Raw genomic sequence first — 11,642 nt, 5'->3', positions numbered from 1 at the left:
GCAACATGAGTTCGACTGGGACAACACTACTATTATAGGACAAGCCAATCAGAGAACAGCCAGGGAATTCCTACAGGTATGGCACTCATCCACAGATTCTATCAACAAACACATCGACCTGGACCCAATATACCGGCCACTACAGCGGACAGCTGGAACTGACAACCGGAAGCGGCAGGGACAGACCACTATAAATGCTGGAGGAAACAACACAGAAGCGCTTCACAGGAGGCTCCCAAGCACTGAGGATGTCACCTAGACAGGGGACGAAACGTCTGCAACACAAATTCCCAGCTCGACGAACAGGACCACAACATTATACTTTTTCCCAAGTGATTCAGCTTTGACCTGCTTCCTTATTTCTTTTCTGTGTTTTCTCATGAAACGTCTGCAACACAAATTCCCAGCTCGACGAACAGGACCACAACATTATACTTTTTCCCAAGTGATTCAGCTTTGACCTGCTTCCTTATTTCTTTTCTGTGTTTTCTCATGGCCTTTGGAAGCTTCCAGAAACTCTAATTGTTCCTGTGTTTTTCTTTTTATAGCTATGCCTGTTACAGATCTTCAACACTCAACATCAGCTCCACTCTGAAATTACGTTACAAATTTGCAGGACACCAGGCTTGCTTATATGATATTTTTCTAATATGTATCCTATAATGTAATATATAAATATAATTTATAATATAACTGTCAGGTAGGTGCCTGCAGTGAGTACCCCATTCTAGTGGTTGCAAACCAAAAGGCCCATTGCCATTGTATTGTGTTTAATCACAGGTTCTCTCTCCTTTGAGACAGTCAGATCTGTTGAGTATTTCCAGTCCAGTACTTTCTATTTTTATTCCTGTACATGTCATTATTGTTTCATTACATTCACTGTAGTATCATGAAACTGCTGACGTTGGACCATCGAGGACCATGTTGTTTTATGAAGTCACCCAAATCTAGCTAAAATAATCCTTTCCTTCTTCCCTTAAATTATCAATGATTTACAGTTTTAGCCCCTACTTTGGTGTAATTTGAAGATTTTTTTTAACTGTCTCCTTGCAGACAAAGTTTCAGCAGAAAGTTATACTGAGAGAGGAAATTGCCCTAAATTCTTGTTTATAATCCTGCAGTACCATAAACATCCATTAAGTAGCGTTCTGTATTACTGTCATTTGGCTGACTTCCCATCCATGGAGTTATATTCTCTTTAATGTTCTGCACTTTAGTTTCATCAAGAAGCCCTTTCTTTTATTAATGGGCTCTGTTACTGTCTCACAGGGTTCCATTTGTTCAATAAACCTTGCCCTCTATAAATCCTCACTGGATGTTCTTAATTAACCAAGTCATTCTAAGTTAGATTTTAGTTTTGTTTTCATCTCTTACAGCTTCTCGAATGTCCCGGTTTTATGCTGGTGGTTTCACAGGTCCTCAGTTTATCTTCTTCTCTCTTGTTGAATAGGGATGTTACATGTGATTGTGGGTTATATTTACTTGTATTCCTGAGGACATTTTGGAAGTATTCAGGAAATTGAATCATTTCTTTACCATTGTTGTGTGCAAAACCTGACAAAACAAATCACAAGCATAGAAAAATAACAACATAGAAAATGTGCTGGAGGAGGCCATTCAGCCCTTCAAGCCCACTTGGCCATTCAATATGAACAGAGCTGATCATCCAACTTAGTATCCTGCTGTTGCTTTCTCTCCATACTCTTTGATCCGACATTCCCTAAGAACTATATCAAACTCCTTCTGGAAAACATTCAACGTTTGGCCTCAACCATTTTCTGTGGCAAAGAATTCCACAGGCTTCGCACTCTGGATGAAGAAGTTTCACCTAGTCACAGATGGCCTACCTCATATCCTTAGGTGGCGATTCCTGGTTCTAGACTCCCTGGTCAGCAGTGACAGCCTACCTTCATTTATTTTGTCTCGTCCTGTTAGAACTTCATAAATCCCCCGATTATAAATCCACAATTCTATAAATCCAGCCCCATCCCCTGCCCTCATTCTTCCAATCTCAAGTAAATATAGCTCATAACTGATTCAGTTTCTCTTTTATATGTTCGTCCCTTCATCTCAGGGTTTGATCGGGTAACCCTTCATAGGACTGTCTCCATAGCCAGAACATCCTTCCTCAGAGAAGAAAACTAAGACTGCACAGAATACCTCAGGTGTGGTCTCACCTAGGTCTTATACAACTGCAGTAAGACAGTTGTTGTCTATGAACCCTTTCACTATGAAGGTGAACATACCATTGGCCTTCTTCACAACATACTGCACCTGCATGCTTACCTTCAGTGACTCGTGTACAAGAATACCTAATTCTATTCACACATGCCCCTTTCCCAATCCATTACAATTTAAATAATAACCTGCTTTCCTTTTTTGCTACCACAGTGGATAACCTCACATTTTTCCACAATATACTTCAGCTACAATGTATTTCGTCCACTCACTCACCCTGCATCCACCTCATAGTTCACACTCACACCCAGCTTCAAGTCATCGAATAAACTTGGAGACATTTCATTTAGTTTGATCAGTTAAATCATTACCCGATATTGTGAATAACTGGGGTCCAAGTATTGTCCCCTTGTGGTGCCCCACTGCCTGCCCTTCAGAACATGACCCAATTATTTATTCTTTTGTTTCCTGTCTGCTAACCAGTTCTCTATCCAGGTCAGTAAATGAGCTTCAAACCCATATGCTTTAATTATCTATGCTAACTTCTAATGTGGGATCATCTTGAACACGTTCTGAAAGTTCAAGTAAACCACATCCACTCACTCTACTTGATCGGCTCCACTAGTTCCATCCTTGAAGTATTCCAGTGCATTTACCGAGCATGGTTTCCCTTTCCTAAATCCCTGCTGACTCTGTCTGCCCCTGCCACTGTTCTCCTAGTGGTCTGCTATTCAACCTTTTAGAACAGACATTTTCCCTATTACTGCTGTCAGACTAACAGGTTTCTAATTTCATACTTTCTTTCCTTTCAAATAGTGTGGTGACATTATCTACCAGCGTCTAGATTAGAGTGGTGCTGGAAAAGCACAGCAGTTCAGGCAGCATCTGAGGAGTGGGGTGAGGTGGGGGAAGGGGAAATGAGTAAACTGTTGAAGTCCACATTGATGCCCTGGGGTTGAAGTGTTCTGAGGCTGAAGATGAGACGTTCTTCCTCCAGGCGTCTGGTGGTGAGGGAGCGGTGGTGAAGGAGGCCCAGGACCTCCATGTCCTCGGCAGAGTGGGAGGGGAAATTGAAATGTCGGGCCACAGAGTGGTGGGGTTGATTGCTGCGGGTGTCCCGGAGATGTTCCCTAAAGCACTCTGCGAGGCGGCGTCCAGTCTCCCCAATGTAGAGGAGACCACATCGGGAGCAACGGATACAATAAATGATATTGGTGGATGAGCAGGTAAACCTTTGATGGATGTGGAAGGCTCCTTTAGGGCCTTGTGTGGAGGTGAGGGAGGAGATGTGGGCGCAGGTTTTACAATTCTTGCGGTGGCAGGGGTAGGTGCCAGGACGGGAGGGTGGGTTCTCGGGGGATGTGGACCTGACCAGGTAGTCACGGAGGGAACAGTCTTTGTGGAAGGTGGAAAGGGGTGGGGAGGGAAATATATCCCTGGTGGTGGGGTCCGTTTGGAGGTGGCGAAAATGTAGGCGGATGATTTGGTTTATGTGAAGTTTGGTAGAGTGGAAGGTGAGCACCGGGGGCATTCTGTCCTTGTTACGGTTGGAGGGGTGGGGTCTGAGGGCGGAGATGCGGGATGTGGACGAGATGCGTTGGAGGGCATCTTTAAACAAGTGGGAATGGAAATTCCGGTGTCTAAAGAAGGAGGCCATCTTGTGTGTTCTGACATTATCTTCCATCCAATCCGTAGCAACTGTTGCAGAGTATTTAATCTTGAATGGTGATAATCAATGCATACACTATTGACAGTCATAGAGACATAGGGATGTACAGCACAGAATTAGACCCTTCAATCCAACTAGTCCATGCCGACCAGATATCTCAAAAGAATCTAGTCCCACCTGCCAGCACCCGGCCCATATCCCTCTAAACCCTTTCTATTCATATACCCATCCAAATGCCTTTTAACTGTTAATCGTACCAGCCTCCACCACTTCCTCTGGCAGCTCAGTCCATACACGCACCACCCTCTGTGTGAAAAAGTTGCCCCGTAGGTCTCTTTTATATCTTTCCTCTCTCACCCTAAACCTCTGCCCTCTAGATCTGGACTCCCGCACTCCAGGGAAAAAACCTTGTCTATTTAGCCTATCCATGCCCCTCATGATTTTATAAACTTCTATAAGGTCACCCCTCAGCCTTCGATGCTCCAGGGAAAACAGCCCCAGCCTATTCAATCTCTTCCTTTAGCTCGAATCCTCTAACCCTGGCAACATCCTTGTAAATCTTTTCTGAATCCTTTCAAGTTTCACAACATCTTTGCAATAGGAAGGAGGCCAGAATTGTACGCAATATTCCAACAGTGGCCTAACCAATGTCCTGTACAGCCTCAAAATGACCTCCCAATTCCTGCTCTCAATATTCTGATCAATAAAGGAAAGCATACCAAATGCCTTCTTCACTATCCTATCTAACTGTGACTCTACTTTCAAGGAGCTATGAACCTCCTCAAAGATCTCTTTGTTCAGCAACACTCCCTCGGACCTGACCATTAAGTGTATAAGTCCTGCTTAGGTTTGTTTTCACAAAATGCAGCACCTCGCGTTTATCTGAATTAACCTCCATCTGCCACTCCTCAGCCCACTGGCCCATCTGGTCAAGATCCCGTCATATTCTGAGGTAACCTTCGACACTGACCACTACATCTCCAATCTTGGTGTCAGCTGCAAACTTACTAATGATATCTGTTATGCTCACATCTAAATCATTTATATAAATGACAAAAAGTAGTGGATACAACACCGATCCTTGTGGCACTCCATTGGTCACAGGCCTCCAATCTGAAAAAAACAGCTCTCTGTCTTCTACCTTTGAGCCAGTTCTGTATCCAAATGGTTAGTTCTCCCTGTATTTTTTGTGATCTAACCTTGCTAATCAGTCTCCCGTGGGGAACCTTGTCGAACGCCTTACTGAAGTCCATATAGGTCACATCTACCACTCTGCCCTCATCAATCCTATTTGTTACTTCTTCAAAAAACTTAATCGAGTTTGTGAGACATGTTTTCCCACTCACAAAGCCAGGTTGACTATCCCATATCAGTCCTTGCCTTTCTAAATACATGTACATCCTGTCCCTCAGGATTCTCTCCAACAACTTGCCCAACACCGACATCAGGGTCACTGATCTGTAGTTCCCTGGCTTGTCCTTACCACCCTTCTTAAACAGTGGCACCACGTTAGCCAACCTCCAGTCTTCCGGCACTTCACCTGTGACTATCGATGATACAAATATCTCTGCAAGAGGCCCAGCAATGACTTCTCTAACTTCCCACAGAGTTCTAGGGTACACCTGATTCGGTCCTGGGGATTTATCCACTTTTATGCATTTCAAGACATTCAGCATTTCCTCCTCTGTAATATGGACATTTTTCAAGATGTCACTATCTATTTCCCTCCATTCTATATCTTCCATGTCCTTTTCCACAGTAAATACTGATGCAAAATACTCGGTTAGTATCTCCCCTATCTCCTGCAGCTCCACACAAAGGCTGCCTTGCTGATCTTTGAGGGACCTATTCTCTCCCTAGTTACCCTTTTGTCCTTAATGTATTTGTAAAAACCCTTTGGATTCTCCTTAACTGTGTTTGCCAAAGCTATCTCATGCCCCCATTCGCCCTCCTGATTTCCGTCTTAAGTATACTCTTACTGTCTTTATATTTCTTTGGGCACTTCCTTAAATACTCTGGGATTCTTCTGAAAATTATCATTTCTTAATTAATATTGGAACTGATTTTGAGATGTTCATGTTAGACTGGGATGGACACCATCACCTTGATAAATTATTAAGATCACTCTATCTTAATTAGTTTATACAGTTTTGGATTACTTATTACTTTGGTTCAACCCTTGGCATGTGACTCTTATACTCTTCCTATTATATTATTCCAGTCATTTAGTTTGTCTTTTTTTTTGTAATTATCTCTCTGCCTTATTTAATTAATAGGCAATCCTCTTCACTTACTATTGATACTCCACTCACACCATTTGTATGACTTTTGATCTCTCTGCCTTTCAATTCTGTGTCCGTACGTTTCCCCCTCCACTTCACCTGATGAAGGGCCTATGGTCCGTAAGCTTGTGATTTCAAATAAACGAGTTGGACTATAAACTGGTGTTGTGTGTCCTCTGACAATGGTGGAACTGCAAAGAAAGGCTATTTGACTGGACAGGGTAGTTCACTATGAGAGGTTAGGGAAGTTCCTGCTGAATCTTACTGAATTCTGAATGATTTGACAATTCAAACAGGAGCAAAGAAGATTAAGGATTGATTTAAATAAAGTTACAAAAGTGTTCTGAAAGGCCAACACTCCCTGAATTGGAAATAAATCAACAATAACAAGACAGCATAAGAAACAGATTGGAAGCTCGACAAAGTTTTTATTTTGAAACAATGTATTATTAGTTCATCAGTGAAAAAGACAAGGCTGAAGCATTTGCAGCAATTGTTAACCAGAAGTGCCGAGTGGATGATCCATCTTGGCCTCCTCCTTTGGTTCCAGTATCATAGATGCCAGTTTTCAGCCATTTCAATTCACTCCATGATATCAGGAAATAATTGGAGTCATTGCAGACTACAAAGGCTATTGCCCTGATAACAGGTGCATTCCCTCCACCACTGACACTCAGAAGCAGCAGTGTGTACTATGTACAAGATGCTCTGACAAGATTCACCAAAGATCCTTAGACAACACCTTCCAAACCTCAAACGATTTCCATTGAGAAGGACAAGGGCAGCAGTTACATGGGAACACCGCCACATGGAAGTTTTCCCTCCAAGCCACTCACAATCTTGACTTGGAAATATATCACCATTCAGTCAGTGTCACTGGAAATCCTTCCCTAACAGCATTGTGGGTCAACCCATAGCAGATGGACTGGGCAGTGCAAGAAGGCAGCTCACCACCACCTTCTCAAGGATAATAAGTGCTGACCCAGCCATTGGTTCCCACTTTCTGTGAACAGCGTCCTTTTCATCAATGCTCACTAGATCTTAACTCAGCTTTCTAATCCATTTCTGTCCATTTGTGATAAGGTTTGGAAAACTGAAACAAGAATAACATTTAAAGAGAATTTGATAAAGACTTGAAGAAAGAAGATACACAAGAAGAATAAAGGGATGTGATTTAATTTGATCAATCAAATTAGTTCAATTGTCTGGGGAGTACATCACTCAGGTGAGGGAAGCTCGCCAAAAAAACACAATAGACTGAATTACATTGTGCTTCTTGACTTGTGTTTCTGTGGACTTCACAAAAACAATCATTACAAGACTATCAAACATCAAGCTATTGTAAAGTGGGTTACGACTTTGTGTAATCACTGTTATTTCAATTCTGATCTCTCTTCACACAGCCTCCTCCCTGGCCTTAATTGGACTCTCTTTGAAAAATCACCTTGGAATGTTGGTGAGTCCTTTGTTGCAGTTGGTGAGGTGTTAGTCAGACAAGGCTGAACGATGGCTTCACTGGAAACATACACAGATCAATTTAAACAGATTTTAAATTAGCTGGGAAAAGCAGAGTTAATAGGTCTACAGCTGAAGTTACGCAGTCTACATTCAGATGTCAGTAAAAGTTGATTATTCATGGAATATTCCCTCCAGAAAACTTGGAATGAACTCATTCTTCAATTCTTTGTATATTGATGAATGTTCCTATTTAGGTACTTGTCCTTCATTTTACTCCCCTCAGCAAGTGTCAGCAGTTGAAATACTTTTTTTTTCCCTACAGCAACTACTTATAAACAACCAAATCATATTAATTCTAATCCACTGTCTGGTCAATCAAACCTCATTAACATACATTCTGACAGCGCAAATATATGAAATGTATACTCAAATCTCATCTCACTCACAATAAAACATTACCTTCTTGACAAGTTGAATACAGAGCTCGTTATGGAAAATTCTGCAAACAAGTCTGCTTGTGCTGTACTCTATCCTGGCAAAGCAAAAGCAGTAAATTTCAATCCTTTTAGACCCTAATAACGTATTTAATCTTTCAGGTGTTTATAACTACTAAAACAACTCGAATTTTCATTAGCAGGAATACAGATAGCTTGCAAGATTCTCTAGCAGCTGGAGTCTTGGATAACGAGTGGATCAATAGCTGTACTTGACATGAGACCCTAACAACATGGGTTTGAGGCTTAATCCAAGGATGAAATACATAATCTCCACGCTCTCACTACACATTGAGGCAATGCTGTATGATACGTGACTAAACCAGTCTATTTGAGGCTAGTATAAAAGATCAGATTGGAACCATCTGAAGATCATGGGAGCTCTGAAGAGGTCTTAGTCAGTATTTAACTGATTCATGTATATGACACTTGTCCGTGAGATCTTGCTTTGCAGAAATTGAACACCATTTTTGTTGCAGAACAAATAAACTTTTGGTTGTGAAATGTGTTGGGACATGTTGAGAGTGTGAATGGCTTTCTGTATATCCTATTGTATGATTAGAATGTGTTTCTCATACAGACAGTTAAACTGTACTGGTCAACTACATGCCTTCAGACACAGGTAAAGAGTCAAGCAGGATATATATTCCAATAGTTATTGTATATGTCCTCTTTACAGTTCCCAACACTGAATATCTCAACATCTCGCTGGATGCCATTCAGATGATGTCTGTAGCGACAGAAAACTAGGCAGCCTGGGGGGTTAAGTATTGGATAAATTAAAGGCTGTGATAGAGTCATTGGTTCACACAGCACACAAAAGGCCCATCGGCCCATCATGTTCACATTAGCATAACTACTACTACAAACTTGGCCGGCATCTTGGCATCATGGTAGCCCACAAACCTACCAACGCACTGAAACAGCTACTGATGAACCTAAAGGACCCCATGCCAACAACCAGCAGAACAAAGGTCATCTCCAAAATACCCTGCAAGGACTGCAGCAAACATTACAATGGACAGACAGACAGGAAACTAGCCATGAGGATACATGAGCACCAACTAGCCACCAAAAGACATGACCAACTATCACTAGTATCCATACACACAGATGAAGAGGGACACAAGTTCGACTGGGACAATACATCCATCCTGGGACAGGCTAAACAAAAACACACATGGGAATTCTTAGTGGTCTGACATTTAAACTGGAACTCCATCAACAAACATATCAATGTGGACCCCATTTACCAATCTCTCAAAAAAAAGAACAGTAAGTGATATTACCGACCACAACAGACCCAGACACATACATAGAAAGTGGTACAGAGCAGCAGCCCTTTAACGGAGACTCGCTGATGTTACCTAGCATGGTGACGAAACGTCTGAAAACAAACTTTTCAGCTCAGCGAGCAAACTGAACCTCAACCTGAGTGACAAATCTTCACAAAAATCGCAAACAGTAACCATAATATAAAAATGCTCAACTCGAAGGAGTCCTGAGATGATAAAAGGGGCAGAAGAGAATACAGTTTGCTCTTTATGGAATAGATTGAGACACAAGTGCATGTGTAAATATGGGCACACCCATTGGCTCAGCACTCTCCCTGGCACTTGACAATCTGTTTATGATTGCAAAAATTACAGTTTAGTTCAGTAGTTTGTGAAGTGAAGGAGTCTGACACATGAGGCTCATTGCAAGATGATTTGTTTTTGAAATATCTTGTATATAATCAGCAATTAGATGCCTCACCAGCTTTCACAAATTGGCCTTCCATTTAATGGAGCATAAATCTACAATTTTGATTTTCAAAACATTCACTGCTGGAATAAAGTCTCCCCCGAGATAAGTGCCCAGAAATAACTGGTCAGGTTTTTAACAAATGCGTGATTTATATCTTCAATAAAGAAGATTGTCTTCGAGGCCTATCACTGTGAGATCATTTTAACTTGGAGCTTGTCACCTGTTGTAATTATTTCTTGCTCACTGCAAATGTTCATAAACGAAAGGAATGTAGAACTTGAAGGAAGACTAATGATTCTGGAAGGTCATGGAAACTTTGCCCTGGATGCTTTCAAGTTTCTGACACTGTCAGCTTTACTCAGCTGCACACAACCTAAAGAAACATAAGCATTCAGATCTTCCAGCACATTCTCTGTTATAATTAGGTTGGAACTGATTTTAATGAGGGTCAAGGGATTAATTTAAAACAATTCAATTTGCAACTATATTTTACCAAAACTGTCCAATCTGTCAACATTCAAACAGTAGCCTAGATTTTCTGATGCGTGTTATTTTGAAGATTGGAAATTATTGATATAAACCAGTTGCTACGAACACTATTATCGATCAGAAAATCATGTTGCTATTCCACACCCGCCTCTGAGTCAGATGCTTGTGGGTTTAGCTCCCAACCCAGACACATGTACATATATTGAAGCTGACATTTTTTTGCAGTACTGAAGGAATGTTACACTGTCAGAGGAACTGTCCTATAGAAGTGGCATTAAATTGTAGCTCTGTCTCAGAGATCTATGGTTCTGTTACAACAAAAGTGGGGAGTGTACCTCATAAACAGGTTAACTGACAGTTTATCTTGTTGCTGTTAGTGAGGGTTTGTGTGCAAAGGTTAGTTGTCATCTTCCCAACATCAAATCAGTAACTGCATTTCAAATGAGCTTTGCTTCTGAGCATGGTTTCAGAATGTCTCCATAGTTTAAAGAATATACTGTACATTATTGTTGGTTAACAATTGCAGTACGGATGTAAAGCTTTCTTTGTGGATTTTATACAAAAATGACAACAAAAATGTGATAAGATCAAAGTTAATATTAATACTAAGATTAATACTGTTAATATTAATACTAAGATTAATACTGTTGAAGTTTTATTGGAAATATGAATGTACAAATCCAGAAAAAGAGTAGACCTTTCAGGTCTTACAGCCTACCCCACCATTTGATAAGATCGTGGGTGATTAGAGTGTGACTTCAACTCGACTTCCCTCTCTACCCCGATGCCCTTTGACTCCTGAGTTAGTTAAGAATCACTCAACCTTTGTTTTAAAAATATTGAATGACACCCCTGTCAGTCTCTAGGGTGAAGAGTTTCACAGAATCACAGAGAGTGAAAGATAATTCTTGTCATCTCTGCCTTAAATAGGAAACCCCTGATTTAAAAATGCTCCTTTATTGCTGGAACAGCACAGCAGGTCAGGCAGCATCCAGGGAACAGGAGATTCGACGTTTCGGGCACAGGCCCTTCTTCAGGAATGAGCAGAGAGTGTTCAGCAGGAGAAGATAAAAGGTAGGGAGGAGGGACTTGGAGGAGGGGCGTTGGAAATGTGATAGGTGGAAAGAGGTCAAGGTGAGGGTGATAGGATGGAGGCGGAGAGGTCAAGAAGAAGACTGCAGGTCAGGAAGGCGGTGCCAGGCTGGAGGGATGCGGCTGAGACAAGGTGGGGGGAGGGGGGATGAAGAAACTGGTGAAGCCCAAGTTCATCCCCCGCGGTTGGAGGGTTCCCAGTCGGAAGATAAGACGCTCCTCCTCCGACCGCCG

Source organism: Chiloscyllium plagiosum, chromosome 20, assembly GCF_004010195.1.
Source record: "Chiloscyllium plagiosum isolate BGI_BamShark_2017 chromosome 20, ASM401019v2, whole genome shotgun sequence".
NCBI lineage: Eukaryota > Metazoa > Chordata > Chondrichthyes > Orectolobiformes > Hemiscylliidae > Chiloscyllium > Chiloscyllium plagiosum.
The sequence above is the reverse complement of the archived record's forward strand: the minus strand, read 5'-3'. Positions refer to the sequence as shown.